The sequence below is a fragment of the Lissotriton vulgaris genome, chromosome 12, assembly GCF_964263255.1.
Source record: "Lissotriton vulgaris chromosome 12, aLisVul1.2, whole genome shotgun sequence".
In the NCBI taxonomy this organism is placed as follows: Eukaryota; Metazoa; Chordata; class Amphibia; order Caudata; family Salamandridae; genus Lissotriton; species Lissotriton vulgaris.
In genome coordinates, this window is record NC_141700.1 from 110,643,941 (window position 1) to 110,667,555 (window position 23,615).

The following is a 23,615-nucleotide window of genomic DNA, read 5'->3' on the forward strand; positions in this document are numbered from 1 at the left end:
GCTCGCCCAACACAAAGGCCAGATTGCGTGTGTCACCTGCGAGGTACTTGGCAAATTATAGTGGAGCGGCTCATAATTGAGGCCTCTTGTTTACAAGACATTGTCTCATAAAGAGGTGTCATCAGGCGGCGCTCCGCCAGGCCCGCCTATTCTCTCGTGCCACCAGGGTGAAAGGAGGGACAGACCTGTGCGCACCCAAACACTGCAGACACACACATTGACTGCAGCTGTAACCGTCTCTGGAGCTGGAGCCGCGTGTCACGCTGCTCCTCATGTTATCATCACCAACATTCAGGTATTTCACGTCACAAGTCCTATAAAAGATGCTCTACAAGTTCTGATATTGCTCGCCGGCAGAGCGCTAGACTCGTTTGGGTGATATGGGCACACACAAGGTGCCACTCCTTTTATCCTCTTAGGAGGTGCCTGTTTTTTCACTGTGGGTGTGCTGCTATTTATTTTCCAGGAAGGCTATTCAAATATTATCTCACTTACAAAATAACATTGGTGTGAAACATCTGATTAAAAGAAGCATTGGGAAAGCCAACAGTCCTTGCCTTGTGTAACGAGGGATAGCTATTTGCCCTGCCAATGCTTGTTTGCCCCACATAATGAAATTCCAAAGTGCCCCTCGGTCTCTGGATTCCAGTAATGATTCAGTGCGGGTCCACAGAAGTCGAAAAGTTAAGAACTACTGCCCTAAATGTCTACTGTACATATTATTTTAGTAAAATCAAAAGTTCTTGGTTAATGCCAGACCCAAAATTAATAGAATTTTTTTTAAAACAATGAAGCATAGGCCCTGAACTTCAGGGGTGTGGGACCAATATACAAAGGGGTGGAAATGTGGTTCCAAATAGCAGAAACAGAGCTGCTTGGGAGAGAGGGGGGGAGGGAGACAGACTGTGCTTCAATAGAGTGACAAAAGTAAAGTGAGATAGCAGTTTGCGCATGTCAGGCGTGGACGTACACAGCTTATCAAATCGAAAGGATGGTAATGCAGCAGCATTCCAGCCGCTGGGCAAACACACTAATACAAAGGAAAACCATTGCATCAAGAGCAAGGCATCCGACAGATAAGACGGTCATTCAATCGGGAGCGGGGGCCTGCCCAAAGCCCACTCTGGATATTTTATTGTATTGTTCAAAATAAGTCTCCAACTAAAACTTGCAGTTGGCAAGACTTAAACTGCTGTAGGCCAAAAAGGCACAACACGAGTTGAAAAAGAGGTTTGTAATTACCCTCCCCATGATGTCCCCCCCCCCCTCTTTTCCATAATCCATAAATGGTTCCTTCCTTTCAGTATGGGTAACTAGCTGGAGCCAATCCTGACCCTTCCCACCATTTTTCTTCCCTCCTACCTGTGAGATGTTCATTGAGACATCAATAACCCTGGCTAATCTCTGCTTCAATCTCACTTCACTCATAGCAGGGCCTCTGGAATTATGCGGTTCTATAGCTGCAGCTTTTTTCATATAATTAAGGATTTGCCACATAATCATTTGCTGCATAATCTCCAGGTTTTAACTCCAGAAAATTGTTTCTAGCTCAAACAGATCAAAAGTTACTTACTAATAATATGGCGATGTGTTCGTGTGCAGTGGAAGTTCCTTTGCAAAGGTTAACTGGTCATCTTTCAGCTGCTGATTTTAGTTTTTTGTTGTTAAACTGCTATATTGAGCTGACATCTTTGTCCTGGCAGTAGTATCTTGAGTAAAAATTACAAAACAATGAAGGAAATCTATATAAAAAAAAAATGTGCTGTATAGCTTGCGTTTTCTCGCTACATAATTTAGTGAACCCTGTCACATAATTTGGTGCTTCCTTGCCACACAATTCCAGTGGCCCGGCTCACAACCCAACCGCACCATGATCTAATGGGGCAAAGTGTTACATGGGCCACACCAGCTCCTTGGGTCCCTCAATGCCCAGTTTGCTGTTCGTTGTAAATTTTGGGGTTAATGCCACATGGTGAATTTCCCTATCCATGAACAGTGTCACCAACGCCCCCAGGTCAGCACTTGACGTTGATATGGTGCGCTGCTCATGGCCAGGACACTCATTGGCTGTTTGAGTTTACGCAGTGTCACCAGGAATTTCACAATCATCCATGGCTCCAAATAGCCGCCTTATGCGTTCCATCGCGCCATGGACCAGTTTTTGTGGCCCTCGCTCACTCGGAATATATATATTTCTATTTTTCGAAGCGTATGCAATATACTAAAAAAAAACTGCCAAACGAATAAATCATCTATAAAAAATAAACGAATGATCCAGCAGCCAGGGGACCAGCTCTAGCACTGAAGAGCGCTCCTTTTTCGGCGGATGTGCACCTGTGACCAGTCAAAATGTCCTCACTTGGAGTACAATAGGGTAAGTCTCTGAAGTGGACTGAACCATTTCCCCGTGCTGCAGGAGGCAGAAACATGTGCATGACACCTGGAAAAGGAAAGGATGAAGACACCAGACCTAAATCCACTCCATATAGGTCTATATGTTTACAATGTTATCTGAACTTTCAGGAAAACATGAGGTTGGCGAGATAACTAAAGCTGCCTCGTGCCAGACCCAGGGTGCTCTGAAATGAATCACATAACATTCCTGCTCGAAGTAGCGCTGAAGCTTGTGCAAACAATTCCTCGCCATCCACTTACTGACAAGGCCGAGCGTTTACGTGTGGCCAGTAATCCAAGCGCCGACAGGCAGACGCAAAACGAACCGATTTATTTGCCGGGATCCGACGTGTAAACGCGTAGTTTTGTTTTTCCAGAATAAATGTTTAGAAGCCTGAGTGAGTCACGCAGAAGGAGCGCTGTTTGCACAGATGGGGCTGGGGAGTGCTAAAGACGGCGGGGCCCGCCAGAGCCCGAGGGGCGAGGGACTGCCCTAGAACCACTGACCTCTCGAAGAGGACAGCCTGTTGGCTGAACTAACACAGCAAGGAGTAGGACAAGCATTGGCAAAGCCAATAGGTCACGCCTATGCGAGAGCTTTTGGCTTTGGCATTGTGTTTTAGCCATGTTGTGCACCAGCATGGGTGCGGTTCAGCATGGCTAAAAGTTAATGGGGTGGAAGAGAGTGGTGCGGGGTCTCGTAGAGTGGAATGGTGAGGAGTAGAGTGTCATAGAGTCAGGGTGGCATAGAGTCTCATTGGAGTGGCATACAGAGTAGAGTGGCGTGCAATGGAGTGATGTACAGTAGAGTGGGCTGGTGTAGAATGCATAGATGTAGAGTTTTGCAGAGTATAGTGGCATAGAGTGCAGTGGTGTAGGATGCAGTGGCATATAATTCAGTCGTGTACAATGCAGCGTCATAGATTAGAGTGTTGCATAGTAGAGTGTAGTAGAGAAGAGTGAAGTGGTGCAGAGTAGGGTGGGATAGAGTGCAATGGCGTAGAGTGGTACAAAGTAAATAGTTGTAGAGAGTGTAGTGACAGTGAGTGGAGTGATGCAAAGTAGAGTGCATTGGCATAGAATGCAGTAGTGCAGAGTAAAGTTGAGAGATGTAGAGTGTTGTAGATTACAGTGGTGTGGAGTACAATGGTGTAGAGTATAATACAGTGGCATAGAGTGCAGTGTTGTAGAGTGCATTGGCATAGTATTGCTGAGTGCAGTGGCATAAAGTGCAGCACCGTACAATGCAGTCGCATAGAATGGACTGTTGCATAGCAGAGTGCAGTGGCGCACAGTAAAGTGGCGTAGAGTGCAATGGAATGGCATAAAGTGAAGGGATGCAGGGATCAGTGTCGTAAAGGTCAGTGTTGTAGATTGTTTCACAGCAGAAGAGTGAAGTGGCGTAGAGTGGAGTGGTGCGGGCTAGAGTGCAAGTCAAGTAGATTGTTTCAGAGTAAAGTGAAGTGGCATAGAGTAAAGTGGTCTAGAGTGCAGTGGCATAGAGTGCAGTGGTGCAGAATAAATGAGAGTGGCATAAAGTGGATTGGTTTACAGCGCAGTGGCGTACAGTGGACTTAAACAGAGTATAGTGCAGTGGAGTTGTGCAGAGTAGAGTGGAGTGGCCTAGACTGAAGTGGTGTAGAGTGCAGTGGGGAATGCAATAGTGTAGAGTGGCGTAGAGTGCATTGGCGTACAGTAGAGTGGTGCAGAGTATAGAGATGCAGAGTAGAGTAGTGCAGAGTGCAGTGGTGTGGTGCAGATTACAGTGTAGAGGTGTAGAGTGGAGTACGCATGGCGTGGTAGCTCACTGCCATTACAGACAACACATTTGCAATTGAAATGACCATTACATTTGCACATATTTTACCAATAAAACTATACAGTGCACAAATGAAAATTTGTGGAAATGGCATCACCTAGTGTGCTGATTTGTTTTGATCGTATTCAAGTATTTTTTTCCAACACATTAGCAAAAGTGTGCTTCATTTGTGCTTTCCTAATTCTGATATATTCTGAAATACTTGCGCAGTTCATATAAATTTGGTATACTAGAAAGAAAAACATTTCCTATCCCTAGTATACAGCAAGATTGTCACATAAATCCTCTCACTTTGAATTCAGAGAAAGAATGTAAACACCAAGCTCCCTCAGAACACTGAGCCTGACATTTGACCTCTGTCTTTGAATGTGACAAGATCAGAACAAGATTTACAGGCCTGTTTACAGAAGGGAGCACTTGTGTAAGAATACAAGGAGAGGTAGCATGAAAAGGCTTTGCTCTTTGGGAGAGACAAATTTAACATGGACAGCCTAAAACAAATAAAGCCAGCACATAGCCAGAAAATGTGAGGTACAAACCGCTAAGCCAATGGTAAGCAATGAGTAGAATACATTTCCAGGGAAGCTTTCTGAATATCCCCAAGGTGCCTTTAGAAAACCAGCCTGGTAGACTTTGACCTAAAAAGGTTTAGGAAGGGGACTGATCCTCCTATCTTGCAGCGCAAGAGGTGGACATATGCCATGTGCTGTAAGAACTTCTTCCTGACATCGGCCTTAAGCTTTAACCACATCTGGCCAAAATAAGTGTGATTCTGTGAGAAACTGAGCCCAAAATAGGTCTGATTCAGTGAGAGATTCAGCCAAGCAAAGGCCTGATTCTGTGGGAGGGTCATTGTAATGTAGGCCTGATTCTGCAAGAGTTTCAGAGTAATAAAGACCGGAATCTGGGAAAGCGTGTTTCGAATATAGGACTGATTCTGTAGGAAATTCATCCTCATAGCTTCAGTAAAACCAGGCCTTAGACATATTCCTGATACTGTATATATTTCCTTCAGCGACAGCTAGATTCCTCATTACTTGACCCACGAGCTAGGCCTCATTGCTTAAGACTAGACCCAGGCGTTAGACCAGGTTTGGCAGGACTTTCCAGGCATTGGACTGATTCAGTAACATTTGCCACCAGTCAATGGGTGGATTATGCAAGCATGCGACTTTGCATAGACTTGACTATAATAAACCAGACCCTGGACAGATCTACATTAATAAGCATTCAGGTCTGTGTATCCTCCTTGAAAATATAGCAGATTCCTTGAATTATTGCTAGTATGTGAAGAAGCAGGTAAATCAATGTTTCTTGATTGAAACCGATGTCAAAGGAGGGTTTCGCAATTCCACAAATGGGCACAGAAAACACCCTCTTTCTTGTTCCGCTAATATTAATCTTTGTGATCCTCGCTGCTAAATTAAGTGTCTGCAACATCAATCTGTAATCTAATGTGGCGAAGACATACGTTTTGTGGAATTTGCAACTTGGTGTTGACGAATTGCTACGTCTGACTTTTGCGTGACCTCCGAACCGGATTTACTCAGAGCTTTGCCTTGTCACAGTGAGTGAGCGATTCGACAGAAAGTGGTGTGGCGAAAGCATCTTACGCCACTCTAAGAGTTATGAAGCTGGTGTCTTCGAAGGAGCGTAAGGCTTGAAGCGGTGTTGGGCAGACTTTTAGCAGTCCAAACGTTGGTAGCGGTGGTGAAATCTTTTATGGTACACAGTGTTTGCATAGCGCAACAATCCCAACTTAAAGGTATTCTGAGGATATGTGTAACCTGCCCCGAGATGGGCTACCCAAGTCTCACCAGGCTTTTGTCCCTTTTGCCAACCACTACACCTTTTCCTCCATTTCTGTAACAGAACGGGTCACATGACTTTTGATTGGTGGTAAAAGGCGGCAGTTTATTAGCATTATGGAACATGATTGAACCGTGGACATAAGGCATCACAATATTAATTGGTCATTATTCTGTCATAGTTCTTGCCCTACTGACCACCATAAACATCAGCAATCGTAGCTCGGTGTTCCTTTGGAAAGGACTATACCCTCAAGCCAGAAGTCATCATTGTGACAGCTCATTGTGTTGTGTGCTGCAGATCTAGGCTTCCGTTATAATCGATGTGTGGCCCACAAGGCCTTCTCCGGCTGTGCCCAGGCTGCAAGTGCGATATCTGCTCTGCCACTCTCTCTTTGGCTCCGTTGTTGCCCCTCGGTGTCCCTGCCATGAGGCATCCCAAGAACTACCCTTCTGGCAATTTCTTATCCTCCACCGGCCTACCAGCCACCCTTCAGAGTCTACTGGTGCAGATTAAATGGTGCTAACTCCACCCAGGTGGCTGCGACACCCGCCTGGCTTGGTGGTGTAGGCGGTGGGACAACAAGGGTGAACTGCAAAACAGACGTCGCTCGCTGTTCCCTTTGGATTGGGGGGGTCCGCCCCAATGCTTCCAATTGGCCCGTTCATGCTGGACCCAACCAATTGTACACATGCAGGATTTCCTGAACGCGCCTAGTAGCAATAGCACCAAGTTGATAGGGGGGAGGGGGAGTGAGATCAGGACCCGCCTCTCCCTAGCCCATGCCTCCGGCTGCCTGCCTCACTGCTGTGCTCTTGGTGCCTGTTAGCCATGGCCTTCTTAGGGTCCAGCTGCGCATCCCTGGCTGCTTGTCAACCTGCCTCAGTCGAGCTACCCGTTGTACCCCAGGGTTACAGCACTTTTGTCAACTACTACCCTGTCACCTCCAATGCCGAAACAAACGGGTCACATGACTTCTGGGTGGTAGTACAGTTTATTAGCATTATCTAACATGACTTAATGGACATAAAGCATCACAAAATTAATTGGGCAATAACCTGCCATAGTTCTTGCATTACTGACCACCATAAACCTCCACGGTCATAGCTAGGGTTCCTTTGGGAAGTACTATTCCATCAAATCATAATTTTGCATCATTGTGACAGCTCGTTGTGTTGTGTGCTCATTGGGCTTCCCTTGCTACTGATGTGTCGCATAATAGTTCTTCTCCGGCCGTGCCTGGGCGCAAGTGCTGTCTCTGCTCTGCCACTCGCTTCCTTGTTGCGCCTCAGTGTCCCTGCCGTGAGGCATCCCAAGGACTAACTTAATGGCAAATCCTTACCCTCCACTGGCCTATCGGCTGCCCTTCAGAGTAATATGGTGTTGACCCCGCCACGCTGCCTGTGATTTCTTGACCTTTGACTGCTCCTCCCTTTACAACATCCCCAACGTCCTATAACCCCTTCCGTCGGCAAACGGCTGTCGCAAGCACTACCTGGCTAGTGCTGCGCATGTCCGTTTGCCGACGCAGCCCCACCCACTCTTGCTAACCACAATCTTGAGAGCTCACGCAATATTTAGGAGGAACATATAAACAGCCACTCCGTGAGATGAACACTGTCCTCCGACTAGTAGCCTGGTGCCTTCAAATTAATAAGGCGGTGCCTAATGAACTCACATCCCATGCCCCTGCAGAATATGCTATGATTCCCGACCACACACATCTTTGGTTCACACCTTTTGGCCACTTCGGCCAGGCCAATTTTCATGTCTTGGAGAAGCATTCACCTGCTCAGAGTCACGTCTGTAACACAACTGGGGCTCATGTAAAGCTCTAGGATACCTTCGGGTCAAGTTTGTGCTTTATAGAACTCCAGAAAAAAAAAAAAAACAACCACTTGAACTGTTTCTGCGAATTTGCCCATTGTTGGAACATTTACATTTTTTTACAATAGCCGTTATTTCCTATCCTATTTACCTCCGCTGGGGTTGATGGCGACTTTCCACCCCAACCTCGAGGTCTTATGAGTCCTCCGAAACCTGAGCGAATCATAATTTTAACATATTAATTAAGAACTGCGATGAATCACGTTTTTTTTTTACAGTTTTTTAAAATCACAATTTAGCTTAACTGACAAACATATCTAAAATACACCTAAAAGCCTGAGGAGCCTGCATCAAGCCACACTTGACGCATTTACCTGAGGTCACTGCTGACACCAGTGCCTAAGGTCACCCTGGACCTGCCTGCCCAAGGTCAACCTTGTGACTCTTTCCTCACGGCAACATTGACACGCCTGCCTGAGGTCACCAGAGACTCTTGCTCCATGTCACCATCGACACGCCTGCCCGAGGTCACCATTGACACTCCTGCCTGATGTCACTGCTGACTCTTGGCCGGAGGTCACAGTTCACATTCCTGCTTAAGCTCACGTTGAGAACCCTGGCTGAGGTTGTAGCTAGCACCCATGCCTGAGGTCACAGACCGCACATATCTGAGGTCGCGGTTGCCACGCAGGTCTGAGGTAGAGGACGACACGCCTATCTGAGATTAAATCAGACTGGTATGACATTGCAGCTGACTCATCACCTTGGGCTGCAGCTGACACAGGTGACCGTAATCCTTACCGGCTCACCTGGGACGAGGGACTTGTAACCCGGCCAGGACTGAGTACGACTCACTCTAGAGGCGCTCAATTGATTCTTACTGATGAGAACCAATCCATCCGGTTCTAGCTGGACCACAGCCAAACCCAGGAAACATCAACGAGAAGGATCAAAGTGAACACGACACAACCCGAAATCATCACAATCAAGGATGGCCAAACCAGTTTAGAAGCACAATGGGGAGCCACCAAGAAGGAGTAGGCCTACTAACTTAAAGGCACTCCCTACTCCAGACTCTAAGAAACGTTTAATATTCGGGACAGATCTCAGATACAGAAGATATCGCGATTTAGCTAATAGATGTTCTCCGCTAACAGAAAAACAAAGTCGCGAGCACCAGGATCCTGCATGCAACACAATGTGAAAATATAGGATTGCGATGATCCTTGGTGAAAACCCTTTTTCTGTAAAATCCTAACAATCCCCGGCCAGTAATGCTCAATCAGACTGGTTTAGAGTTTGGGAGAACTGGGACATCTGTCTAAAAGCGACAGATGTTTCATCTGCCCTATTAAGAATGTACTGTGGTCTGTGGACTGTAAATAGGGTAACAGTATATGTACACATACCGCTCTTTGGCAGACGTTTATGCTGCAAATTATAAATCAGGCCCTAAGGTATCGGTTGCAAAGATGCCAGGTATAGCTGGTGGTGTCTGAGCTCCTGGTCTATGATCTGCTGTGACTATGAGACGGCAGATGTTTGCTTTGGTAATAAACAAAAGTTGACTAGATCCATAAACCATTATTATTTGGCCTTCTCTCAGCTCTCTGACTTCTTGTATCCAGGGTATATCTGATATCTGGGGATCGCCAATTTGTACTGTGGAGATTCTCAACTAATTTTCTTCCCTCCACTGACATACGCTTCTGTGCATGGCCTGAGCAGGTTCAGTCCATGCAACGATTGATTTATTTATTCGCAAAACTAATCAAGACGGTGCTGTTCTGATATATAATTTCCTGCAGAACGCGGTTTCTTTAGTCGTCGACACCCATTTCAGGTTTTCGATTTATGTGATAAAGATTCCATTTCAGTGAGTCTGGACTCACATGTGACAGCTTGCATTTCCTTTTATTGCGAACAAATCTACGATGGGTGCTTTCCATTTTGAGAAAGTGAACTAAGCTAAACTTGGGTTAGTTCCCATTTGTGGTCTTCTGTCAGTTTCCTGCTCAGGGTGTTTCCTCCTACATTCTGTACACTCTCTTGGGAGTCCTTCTTGTATGTACACCTTTACTGATGTTCCATTCTTATAGCAACTGGGCCTTCTAAGACTACGGCACAGTTTTTACTGTTTCTAAATGGTGGCCCGTGCTACAAAACATACAGCCATTTCTCAACTAGCGATGAAAGGAAGATTTTAAGAGCCTGCCTGTGTTCTTTTAGCTGCAGTTGATGTATGTGAAGAGGAGGAGAGCCATTAAAAATGAAAAGACCCCAAAGTGAGAATTTGCCTTAAAGAATTCTCCAACCTCAAGGGTAGGCACCTGTTACCAAGGACAGAAGATGGTTTTCACATTGATTTCCTTAAGCCTTTTATCTGGAGTTAACACTTAAACCTAGTAGCTTTTCCAAGCATGTGTGTGGCCTTAGGTGCAAGTTTTTCTGCTGTCACTTACTTTAATTATGTGATTGATCCTGATGAGACCTTTGGTGTCCAGGTAACTTGGAGAAAGCTCTTTGTTTGATCTATTGATTGAATATTGAATCCAACAACCTTCCACCCAAACACACTGAAAGGGCGTCAATCAACCGGTTGAAAATCAGAACGCTTTGCGCCTCATCCCAACCACAACCCCCAAAAACTGACTAAAGAAACTAGTGCACAGAGAATAAGCCATGTATATATATTTTTTTTTTATAAAACTTGTATTGGACATGCTGTTTGGATCAAGTGCATCATTGATGATTCACCCTAAGTAATTTAATTGAATCTGTTACAGTCCTCGACTGCTAGAGTAATACTGCTTTACATTGGGTGTCTTATCCATGCAAGTATTATGTTTGTTTCATTCTCCTATAATGTGGATTCAAACCATACAATGTCTTTGAACAGATGTAGAAATTAAATAAAAAGGAAACTATACCTAGAGTTGAGTGAAAATCCTGGTAGCACCCTCACGAATACCTGTAATTTGGCAGAGTGCCAAAGAGAAGTTTGTATTCCTCTTATTTTTATTATTTCCGTTTTAGACACTTGAAAGTCTTGTTTTTGTAAATGCCTAGCACTGCGTAGACCTATAAGATAGGAAATTGATTTTGCAAAAACTGTCGTTGTATTGTGTTGTCTTGCTGCTCTCCGCTGTGGAGAGCCCTAGTAAGCAATAAAGTTTCCGACCCCTCCGTGGTGTTCTTTGGTGGGAGCCCGGTCACACTGTGCCTTTCAGGGGTGACTTTTCATTGCCATTGAAAACCTCTGTCTTGTAAATGTCCACAACATCAACCCATTGCCTTCTCACTCCACTGAGCGGGAGCCCCAACAACCCCATCTTACTGGTCCTTGAAGCATTCTCCAGGTCCTCCACTTTGGATTCTGGTGACTTCTATGATGCAAAAGCATATTTTGCACTGGTGCAACATAGAGGGGGCATGGGGGTTTGACTTCATTACATGGGGGTGAGTTTCTGTGCAAATGCAGGAACATGCTGCCTTTTCCTGATGCACCACATTTTAGTCTGATGCAGGTGCACAGGTAGATGAGCTTCTTGTTATATATTTTGATCCCGAATCAAATATTTATGTTGTTAAAATAGAGCTTCCACTGTTCAATATGCTTTAGTCATCTTAAGTGGTCTCCACTGTGATGTGCTTTTGTGCAACCACCTGATCCACCTTAGACACTTTCACAGAGATGTCACAGGAATACTATTACCCACCGGCGATGGAATCCCTGATAAGTGGATGCGCAACTTGAACCTAAAAACATAGGGACCTAACCACACCACCCTGCCATGGTGGGCCAGCAAGCATTGCACGAGTTCTCTGATGGTGCCCCAGCCATCTTGAGAACCGGGGTAACTTTAGAATGGACTTGCCAGTACCTCTTGGATTGGCGGAGGAGGTCTTTTCAATGCTCTAGGTACATGGAAGTCATTACATCTAATGCTAAAAAAGGCCCCAAGGGCCACAGAGGCTGTTTCTACTCTCACCTGTAAGAAGTAAACAAATCATGAGCCATGATAACACCTATTGATACACTATGTTTCCTCTTTTGTCTGCACCACTGTATTTTCTACATCATGTGTTTTTACCATTTCTGTCTGCTTGCATGTATCTCAGCATGCTGATCAGAGATGGCAGCATAAAGTGAAGTAAGGTGGATCCTTACAACACACAAAATGAAACTCTAAAATGCTCACTGTCTGATGTACATAAAGCAGTGGGGCAATGACTTACATTTGTGGGCAAGGATATGTTCAACCTTTTTTAGCCACAAATATGGTTTCTCAAAGGCTTGGCGACTCCATGTTGGGGTCTATGTTGCATACATGCCATTGAAAGAATGTACCTTATTTCTAGCTCAAGCGACTGTACCAACCATAAATTAGCTGATTCATTACCAGAGACGTGCTACAAAAAGTGCACCTGGGTTGTAGTGGGCGGTTGCACCCGCTTCTTGCGCTCCTGGGATGCTTCTGGATTATAGATGTCTGGCGGGCACTTCTGTAACACAGTTCGTGCCGGTCCACATATTGCAACATGAGTGGATGTTACCTACATTTTAGCCCTGCACACAAGGGAACACTTTGCCTTTGCGCCCGCACCGTATTCCAGACGGAGGTGCATAGGTAATAGATATACACCAACTATGTGCCAACTGGAGATGGCATAAGTCAGTGCAGTCCTACTGATGGGGGCATTGGGGACCCTTTAAAAAGAGGCCGGTCCACCTCCTATGATTCATGGAGGTGCGGTTTGAAATTGTTCATTTTCACATACGCGCTCTCTCTGCACAGATGTTACCTGTCAGTCTTTGTGCCTGCACTGAGGACAACACATTTTTTTTGTAATCAGGCGCAGTGTCCCTGGTGTGCTCACCCAGAGAAGTCTCAATAAACACGTCTTAGATCTGCTGGTAACTATACACGACAGCCATATGTTGGGCGCAGATGTACCTTTTTTTGACAGATTCTGACACGTCACCTTGGAACTTGAAAGCAGCGTGACAGGTGTGTGACGCAGGAGATGGTGACGCTGTTAAGTGTGAGGGAACCTTGGGCACATCTGTTTGGTCTTCTGTTCTCTTATATTTGATTCGGTTTCTTTCCTCTTATCCTTCAGTGGGAGCTGACCTCACTGCAGTGGCACTGAGAGATGTCCTCATTGCAGTGATAACACACTGCAAGCTGCATTGCAGCATGGAAGAAAGTTTCACTGCAGGTTATGACATGAACCTATGATCAGTGACTTCTCACTAGAGGTCGTGCTCAATGCAGTGACGTAACAGAGCTGCTTCACCACTGAAATACCACACTTAAAGCTGCCTTCTCTGCATCACTGGCGTAACGAAAATTGAGGGGACCTCCCTGCAAGGTACGTGGAGGGGCCCCCTCCGGGCTCAATCAGGACCTCTCCGGGCAGAGTGCTGTGCTAAGGGGGCCCCCTGGAGCATGTGCCCCCCCGCACCCTGGGAGCCTGTGTTACACCCCTGTTCTGCATGGACACACAGGTGCTGTCTGTCCTCACTTAAGTAACATCACACTAGGGCAGTGGTTGAAATAGAAAAATTAAAGTGTCTGTACCAGAGTACCTCCGTGTTTCCGAGAAGTGCTGGTACTCTCTAATTAAAGGTATTATATTTCTCTTGAGAAGTGCCGGTACTCTCCCACTCAGAAAAAAAAGTCCCTGTAGTCAGTACCGGACAGTACCGGCCTATTTAAAGCACTGCACTAGGGGCTGTATTCTGTGTATCACATATGCAGCTACTCTCAACGCCACTGCCACAGCACCATGTGTGACTGCTGAAGGTGCAATATTAATGGACAACCACTCTGTAGGTATCTCTGCAACAGGATACTTTGGGGTATCCCTGCTAAGGGTGGAGGGGTGCAAGAAAAAAACCAAGATTGTTTCTCTGAAGGCTACCTGGAATAGAATTACATTTCGAGCACAGGGTCACGGTTTGTGCCTTAGCACACCCTTACCTGGCCTACCTGCCTCGCATAGATTTGAGAGCATGACCTATTACTAAAATATGCTGCTCCAAACGTGAACTCAGGCTTGCACCTTATATAGTGCGTTAATGGAAAGTGGACCAGTTGTTTGAGGTTACCAGTCCGCCTTTTGCTGCAGGCGGCAGACCTTGCCCTGAAGGGAAAAGAGGGATCCCACCCAATAGGATTCAATGTGTCAGTCTGCACCCATAAGTGAGAGTGGTCCCTGGTAGTCCATGGCAACCTCCAAGTGGCCCGATCGCATTAACAATGGGCACCAACTCCTAAGCAACTCACAATCGGTGCGCCTCCTGACAGCTTTCTTCCCTGTGCGCCCGCATCTGTATTATGGTGTGTGCACAGTAGAAAGGGGTTCCCACATTTGCATGAAGCCACGCCCCTATGTAAATGAGGGCTCATTCATAGGTGATGCAATCCATCTCACAGAAGGCATAATACTTGAATCTGCAGCCCCTTCTGTAATACCAAAGTGCCACAAAGGGATCTAAAAGTGGGCCCAAAGGCCCTTGATTCAATAGAGCCACTGAAGGGATGAACAGCTCTCTGCAGATGCCTCTGTACAATGTCATGACCTCGATTCAGTGGTAACCTCTGCGGGAGGGATGTGGTGACTGACCTGCTTGCTGGCTGAGAGGTGATGGCCAGCACCTTCTGGGTGCCTCTGTATCACGCCCCCATCTGAGGGGCCACCAACCTGTGGTACCTTTGTAAATACTGCAGGATGATCAACGAATCCCCTGGCCTCCGTTTACCTCCAATGCCGATGGAGAGGATGGAGGTACCGCTGCTGGCACCTCGGCACGATGTGTATTACGCAAACAAATGATTGACAGAATGCTAAATGAATCAAACAGTCAAGAGATCTGGATTCAATTCATCGTTCTTTTGCTCACAATGCCACCCCAGTTCAGACCCAACCATATGCAAATCAGTCTTGACCCTGTTCCTCATGGGAACAGTTCAGCCTGAACTGCCAAGCCAGGTCCTCCCTGGACCGGAAACAAGCATCCTAGGACCGGTTTCGGTTGATCACCCCTCATCAGCCAGGCTAGATTGAATCCAGTGGCACAGCGAGCACGGGACCCAAGTCTGGGCAAACCCCTCACGAGGCACAGATGTGCTGCTGTCACCTGCTTATGTCTGGAAGTTCAGAGGTTCTTGGGAGGTTTAAACTCTGCTGAAGCCACCTATCCTTTCCCTCCCAACCACCTCGACAGAGCATGCAGTCGCATTTCATGCGTGCTCCGCGACATGCCCGTATTTTCACTCTCTTTACATAGGTTGCTTGCGTATGAAAATATTTGTTTCTTTGTGGACCTGCAATAACGTTGTGCCCAGAATATCGACTAACAATATTATCAAGGAAAATATATGTATTTACGTATAGATTTCCTTTACTATTCCTGACCCCACAGCTATGTACCTTGACGATGGATAGGGCGCTTTAAGACAGAGGAGTGAAGTTAGAAGAGAGATGCCGACCGTTTGTGACAGAAACACCGGATGTGGGTGAGGTGACGTTGCTGCCATCGGAAGGGCGTGACGACACCAACCGCACGCTTCCGGTTTTAAGTCTCTGTGAGAGGTAGTGTGTGACACCCACTCAGCTGAAAGCCAACGACGCATTTCGCAACACAGGTTTTTGCCTATGGCACATATCCGGAGGTAGCCAGCCCATGAGACAATGAATCAATTAAATTAAAAAATATCCATTTCTGGCAACGACCTCTTAACTAAGCAAATAATAATACCTCAAAATCTGTATGAAAGTTGGGCCGTTTCCTACAGTGGATGGACATGTCCCAGTAACTCACTGAAATTGGCATCAGTGACGAAAAGGGGGCACTGCGGCTTCTCCCGGCTGGTGGGGGCCTCGGCTCGGCAGAGGAGCGTGCCTCGAAGGCTGCTCTCGAGTCTGCCGGGTCAGGCACCGCAGACAAGACCAGGCACCGCCGCGAAGGAATCCGGGAGACATTCTCGAAAGCCCAGCGCGTGCCCCGACACGAGGGGCCCGGAGGCAGAGGCCCGCACCGCGGCCGGGGAGGGAAGCTGAGCACACAACGCATCCACACACACACGTCAGACACACCACCACTGCAGGGGCCTGAGGGCTCCAGAGACCTGCTACGCACCAGCATTCACGTCAGGCGCGCGACTTCCGGTTACTGAAGCCCTTGTTGCACACACACAGGGCCTAGGCACCGCAGCCGCACTCACGCGACATCCGGTAATTAAAGCTGTCACTTCACACAACAGATCCTCACACACGACTGTAGAGGCTGCTGCTGCCCACAGTCACGCACCACAGTCGCACTCACGCGACTTCCGGTTACTAAAGGCATCATTACACACAGCGCATCCACACACACAGGGTAGGCCCTCCCAGAGACACTCACGCGAGGCACGCGACTTCCGGAAAATAGGTCTGTCACTACAAAACCTCACACACGATTGTAGAGGCTGTTGCCGCCCACAGTCACGCACCACAGCCGCACGAGGCACGCGACTTCCGGCGAAGGGAGCTGCTGAAACACCCAACGCATCCACAAATTAGTGGCAGATACGCAAGTGCAGGTGGGGGCGTGACTATCATCGGGGCAGCAGGTGCAGTGACACCAGGGTCCAGGCCCAGTTATGCCTATCTGTAGGCCCCACGTGGATACATGTGGGCCCATGTCCCCTCCTTCCACCAGGGTCCAGTGCAGCCTCAGGATGCGCTGAAGGGCAGGGCCTGCGGCCGCCCAACACACGCCACATCCAGGAAACGCTGCTTCTGCACACAACAATACACAATCATGTCAGACACACGTGCAGGAGCCTGCGGCACACATAGCATTTGTGTCGGTATACAACCACAGGGCCTTGTGACCGGACACACAAGCACACCATGCATATTCCTGCCAGACACGTGTGCAGGGTCCTCATGCAGCCACAAACATGATACACAACACAACCAAATTCATGTCAGACACATAATTGAAAGACCCTGCAGCGACCACCGCTGCCACGAACAACCGAACCAAATTCACATCAGGTATATTGTATTATATTGTAATTGCATTTATATAGCGCTTAGTACCCCTGACGAGGCGTCGAAGCGCCTTTTCAATAACTGAATGCTGTCTGAACAAGGTACAGAAAAAAAACACACACATTCGTGTGAGACGCTCCTACAGCAGACTACAGCCCCCACGCAAAACACACAACACACACTGCTGCATTCATGACAGGGCCCCGGCACTTAGACCGCCTTTCACATATACACCGCAGCCCCTTTGAACTCTCTCACTCACTGTCTCACAGACGCCCCCCCCTACCCCACCCAATTCGGGCACCTACCTGCAGAGCCATGACCGTCACGAAACACACCACAGGTGAACATAGGCGGGGGCGTTCAGCAGCTCGAAGACACCCACACGGAACGCACAACTTATTTAGGCACGCGAATACGGGTACTCCTGATAACGCACACTTAATTTTCATTTCTTTTTCATTTCAGTTTTTTAGCTGGAATCTTTCAAAGAGTAAGATTTGTTTACGCTGTCGGAGGCACGTGTGTCAGCGAAAATCAAAAGCAGTTTTGGTCTTGATGTAAAAAGGATCGAAACGTTTTATTATTTCTGTTTACAAAGTGATCAACAATATTTATGTGACATTTTATGGAGAAGAGACAGAAGACCAACCCGATCGCCATGTGTACGAAAAAGGTTACAGAATTGTAAATTCAGTAGACTAGTGCCAGAAGTCGCTCCAGTTACAGGTAACCAATTGCATAGAGCGTTGCAAACTCTAGCGCAGACCTAGAGAGTTCCCCGGCGGGAAAACGGAAGGACACAGCGAAGGCCACCTTTAAAGCCTGGCTCAACTGGGTCATTTTCCTAAGGGGAGCAGACACCATAACGTCCAACAGCCAAAGAGACTCAGGGAAAAAGAGCGAGATATGGCTGTCACTAGACAACTATTTGTCCTCTCACAAGCCACCCTAAACACTCAGACCAGATAATACTACAAAACGCACCTATGCACCCTACTTAAACAACATAATGCGCCTACGTCTCTCTCTACTCAGACACCTTTCTTCTTTTGATCTTCTATCTCCTCACATCACCAGGGGGGCGGAAAGATAACCATACTGGTTTGCAAAGAGACAAGGGGGGAAACTGCAACGTGCAAGAACGGAGAGAAGAAGATGTAACAAACTGCAGAATGGACTGTCAAGAGCCAAACTAATTTAAGCCAATGTATACAATGCTTGACAACCCCCCCCCAGCCCCCGGCGCTTTCTTCTATTCTTCCTTTTCCCCATGTGTTTCACCCAGTACCATGTAAATATGCTCTTTATTTTCAATAAAAAATTACTGAAATAAAAAAAAAGATATTTTAAATCATATGGAAAAGACGAGAACATAAGAAGTCTGCCACAAGGGGAGGGCCAACTCATGCCGCCTGGTAGAGCGAAGTATGAGGCAAGAAAAAGGTAAATGATGTGGCAAAATGCAACTTACTTTTCTGCAAAGTTATTTAGTAAGTGTGTAATCTTAAGGCATATTAATAATGTCTAATCAAAATGCCACCTTGTTAGCACCAGTTTAACATCTGAATATGACAATAAGCCACTGAAAGGTGAGCAGTTAACTTTTCTGCCACTGTCCTGCACCACAGGTGGCACTTTTTAAAGTAACTTTCGAGCCATCCGAGATAGAAATATGTTTTTTGTTGAAATCTGCAAGTTATGCAACAGGTTGTGGCTTGCGTGCAAGTACATTAACGGAAAGCGCCACTGGCGCGGAAGCACAAAACATTGATGTGTCCATGAACATAAGTGAAAATAGAGCAGTAAATAATGAAGCAGTGACGTGGTTGCTAGAAAGCAAAATCACTTGTAGCAGTGCTTAATTTGTGCCATAATAAGTGACAGGGCTCAAGATATTTCTCAGGAGGCCACTGCTGCTCGCCCTACTTCAGGCCACTGCCAGGGCTGCCAAATACAAGAACCAACGACACCTACTATCCAGTGTAGGACTAAAAAAAAGCAAGTATGTATACCCACCCAGTCATGCATCTGCTCATTGCCAGGCCTAAGAGAACAAATTTTCAGTTTCGAGGAACACTTTCACCAAATGGCTGCGGTTTCGCGAAACAGGGATGACAACAAAAGAGTGTCAATGGTATACCATGAAACGAGCCCCCTAAAAAGAATGAAACGCAAAAATGATCACCAAACTTCCTCGATTTGACAAACCACTCGGGGCAGTGTCCGCGGAACTTCGCGTAAATCTGCCCCATAGCGAAATTTCCCACGGTGACGGATTTCGCGCGTTTCATGTTGCAGTGGAATGCCCACACAAGTCTTCACACTGGTTGACGTGATGATAGGCTGAGGTGCACTGTGTAGAGGTAGCGTGAGCACTAGTGATAGCCGTGCCAACATGGCCGTGCCAACATGGCAATGCATTGTCTCACTGCATGAAACTGCATTTCACGCTGCATATCATATCCTAGGTATAGCGGACTTTTCATAGACTTGAATGTTCCACTGCTGTTAATCTATCGCTCTGCACATCCAATTTCGCACTGCGAAATGAACATTCTAGTATAATGTAAATGACGCTCAGTAGGCTGTGCGCTACGCCGCGCGTTGCACTGTACCACGTACTGTAAGTGTTCTCCATCACGCTGTCGCACTGCGTATTCTCTATCACACTGCACTGTAAATGGCACTGCGTATTACACGCATACATTACGCACCCCAAAGGGTCGAAACGTCATACCGAGTATAGCACTGCATGTGACACTGCACGCTATAGCCCGTCGACGTAACCGGGCTGCACAAAGCAGTTCGCATTGAATATTGCATAATACATCTAATTGTTTATCGTTCCGCGTGCCAGTACACACTGCAGCGCACTGCGCACTGCACATCCAACCGCAGTTAACGACCCTATGAATTCTATGTTAACTAGTGCAGATGTGTACTTCACGCTGCGTGTTGCACTGTATACTCACGTCACGCCGCTATGCATCAAACTACATTGTGCTGAAAGTCAGCTTGCAGAAATCAGTGCATCATTGTATGTCGCACTGTACACTGCACTGTGAACAACTCTGTGCCGCGCCCCCCCCCCCACCCCCAAAAAAGCTACTCTGTACTGTATGCTAAATGTTTGCAGTTGCTCGCTTCTCTTCGTCTTGTTTTGGGGGTTGGCACACTCATCCGCACCGCTTTAATGCTCGTCTCCCTCGCCCCCCCCCCCCCCCCCCCCCCCCCCCACCAACCGGTAGTCGGCAGGAACCGTCCGAGTCTTCATCCACATTACCTGGCGTAGCTTCCTGCGGCCCTCCTCCGTATCTTTTCATCTCCGTGTACTGCACAAGCGCCTAGATAACCCCCATCCTGGCGGAGTACCCCCACCAGAAACTTCACTTGTTCCTCTTGTTCTGTGTATGGGGAAACGTTCCTTCTTCGAAACCAAACAGCGCTAAAGCCACGCAAGTAACTACTTCTAATGTCCTCCCCTTTCGAGAATGTAGCGCCTAGGGTCCCGCGAGTTGTGCGATTAAACTGCAAGTCCCCATGCTCGGTGTCAGCACTGCATAAGCCCCCCCCCCCTCTGTTAATTAACTAGCACTCATAATCCCCCTCCTACCCAAATCATTGCCACTCTGGCTGTAGTGGAATACACTAGGCGCTATACGAAGAGATAAGCACCCATCCCCTGAGTCTCGCAGCCCGCACAGTTGCACTGGAACCACTCATAACCTCGCCTCTCCTTGTCCCCCCCTTCTATATCACCTCGGATCTCACGGTTCCCCTAACTGGTCAGTATATGAGCATCTAGGCGCTATGTGACTCCACTCACTGCTTGGCTCGCCCCCGCAACCTCTACAGCGCCGCACCAAGGCGAGGACGGATCATAGCTCGCACTCTCCCCAATCTCACTGAATTTACTGCACCACACCTGGATACCTGGGAGAGTAGGCACTATATGGCTCGATGGCACATAGCGCTGTGTGCGAAAGTTCCTTTTCAAGAAAGTTTCTTACCTCGGAGTGTGTCTGTCTGTCTCTCCCAGACCCCCACACATGAACCGAGAAGCGCCCGGACACCCCGACTCGAGGCGCTATAGGACTTCTGGTCGCTCAGACTGCGGGCGCGGGGAGGTGGCTGCGGCCGGGACCGATGCCTCCGAAGGTGTGGGCGAGCAGCAGCCGGAGCCGAGAGCCGTGCGGCACTTCCTCGAGGAGCTGTGAGCGCATCTCCACGCCCTCCTCAGCTGACCCGCAGCGCTGCGCTCCTCCACGCTCCCGTCTCGGCTCTCTCTTCCCTTATCTGCAACCGCACAGGGACCGGGGGAGGGAGGGACGGCTGAATCACATAAAAGAGTGATTCGGGTCAGGGTTCAGCCCAAAAACTTCCGCTGGGTGAGTGAATGAAAGAATACTTTTACCTTGCGCCTCTGCGCACTGATTGCGTCTTGGCAGCTCGACTCACAGGTGTGTCGAAGGTCACACGACTCGTATTCTTTCAGACACTGAAATCGTCCCTCGTGTGACAGTGACGCAGCCATATGCACATCAGTCAGGATGGATTGGAGTGCGGCCAGAATTGATCACCAGTGCCTGAGATTCATTCAACGTTTCTTTTCATCGCTTTTTTGTATACTTTGGGGCAGATTTACTACTTCTGGCGCATCTCTGCTAATCAGCAGGGATGCGCCAGGGGAGTTGGACGCATCTGCCCACCCGTGCGCAACCCCTGATGAGCCGCATTTACAATGCGGCGCACCGTGGCGCACGGATGGGCAGATGCGTGTTGCATCCTCCCGCGGAAAGGTGGCGCATTGCTGGAGTTGCGTCGCAAGCGCGACGCAGCTCCAGCAAGGCTCGGGGGTGCCCTTATGCCTAACATGCTGCGTCAATCGTTACGCCTGTTTCAAGCAGGCGCAGGGTTTTGACGCTGCATGGCCTGAAAAGTGACTGAGACTCAGCCACTTTTCGGAGGCGTCCCTGCGCCGGAACGCCCCCCTACCCTGTGCAAGAACGTCCATATGCGGCGCACGGCTTTACAACGTGACACATTTCGCTAGATGCGTCACGTTGTAAATACCCCGCAGCATGGCGCTGGCTTTGCACTGCGTCACATAAGTGACCCAACGGCGGCGCAAATCTGGCGTAAGGGGCTAGGAAATCTGCCCCTGAGTTGCTAGCCGCGGCCCGGGCAGGTAAGAGCAGTGGGCCGGGTATTTCGACAGACTACGAGGGAAAAATCATTATTTATTTAATTATTCTCGGCGAGGGCAAATTATTTATTTATTTTCCCTCGTCTGTCTAATTCACCCCCACTCCCCCGAGCCCCACCGCTCTTACCCCCACCGCTCTTACCTGCACCGGCCGCAGCTATTTGTTGCTACACCCAAAGTGGGACAGTTTTACCCCGGCGAGGGCTCACTGTGCCACTGGAAGCAAGCTGTACCCGACTGATGAGCCCTGTTAAGGGGTTACCGGGTCTTTGGTTGCTTGTGTTCTGGTTCAGGGAGGACCTGACCTGGCAGCTTGGGCTGGACTGTTCACATTCCAGAAGGGTCCAGACTGATTTGAATAATGCTGGGTCCAACCTGAGGTGGCTTGGTGGGGGCAAAGCGATGGACGGGCGTGCAACCTGCGTAATTACAGATTGGTTAAAGCGTTCCATCCATCACTTTTCCATTTTCTTGAGTGCACACCAAGTGTGTGTTTTTACTAATTAATGGGTGTGTGTGTGGGGGGGAGATAGAGGCCCAATTTTGGTTCTTGTATTAGGGCTCATGTTACCCTTTCTGCGCCACTGGTTTGCGGGGAGCCGTTAACATAGGCCTGTCCATGGGTAGAAAATTGACTCATGTTATAGAGATAAGCGTGCAGTTATGTTATGTTATTTGGTATATGGTACAGCACACAACTCGGCCCCAGAGCGACATAGTGGCGATGTGACCGACAGGTAGATGAAACAAATAGAAGCAGTATTAGAACAGCCAGGTCTTGAGATGATTCTTGAAACCGGTCATACTGGTACATGCACGGATGAACAGGGGGAGTCTGTCCCAGTGGTACGGGCTGGGGTAAGAGAAGGCTGGGCCACCATGTTTAGCTGTGATGATGAGGCGTGGACGAAGAAGTTGATTCGTAGATCTTAGATTTCTGTTCGGGAGGTACACACTGAGTCTACCCTGTAAATATTTTGGACCTGAGCCTGACGAAGATTTGTAGGATCAGTTTGAACAGAGCTCTCTTTCGGATGGGCGGCCAATGTAGGGCTCTAAGCGTAGGGGCTGATGGTGTCCGTGGTGGCCAGATGTTGATCATGTGGGCCGCAGTGTTTTAGACAACCTGCATTTTGGATAGAAGGGATTCGTTTGAGGCGAGGGTTAGGGCATTGCCATAGACCGATGAATCACATCGCCACAAGGAAGATGCCATACTCGGGACTGGACAGACCAACAGGCCATTGTGGAGCCATTTGGGACAATTGGAGTGACACTACCTAAGTCAATTTGTACATCTAATCCATCATTGACGTTACACCCACGTCTGTCCAGACCTCTATACCGGAATTTACTCACCGACTACACCGATACAGCGTTCCTCTTTGACTGTCCTTCCTCACCCGCCCAACAATCTTTAGATACTCTTACTGGGTTGGAATTGTCACCAGTTGTGGGGGATTGATTTTTTTCGTATCTATTAGGATCTAGCCCTGAAGAATTGGAGTG

General features: G+C 47.9%; 1 protein-coding gene across 2 annotated transcripts in view; it reads right to left on the minus strand.

Moving 5' to 3' along the window:
* Positions 1 to 21,397, minus strand: part of TIPE2 (TNF alpha induced protein 8 like 2) — a 44,840-nt gene extending 23,443 nt beyond the window's left edge. The window contains exon 1 of one of the 2 annotated variants that reach the window (XM_086947430.1): positions 20,911 to 21,397. The gene's annotated coding sequence lies outside the window, so the exon portion shown is untranslated. Of the gene's footprint in view, positions 1 to 15,617; positions 15,643 to 20,910 lie in introns of those variants that run through there. The other variant, XM_086947431.1, reaches the window with a different exon arrangement.
* Positions 21,398 to 23,615: the final 2,218 nt, after the last annotated feature.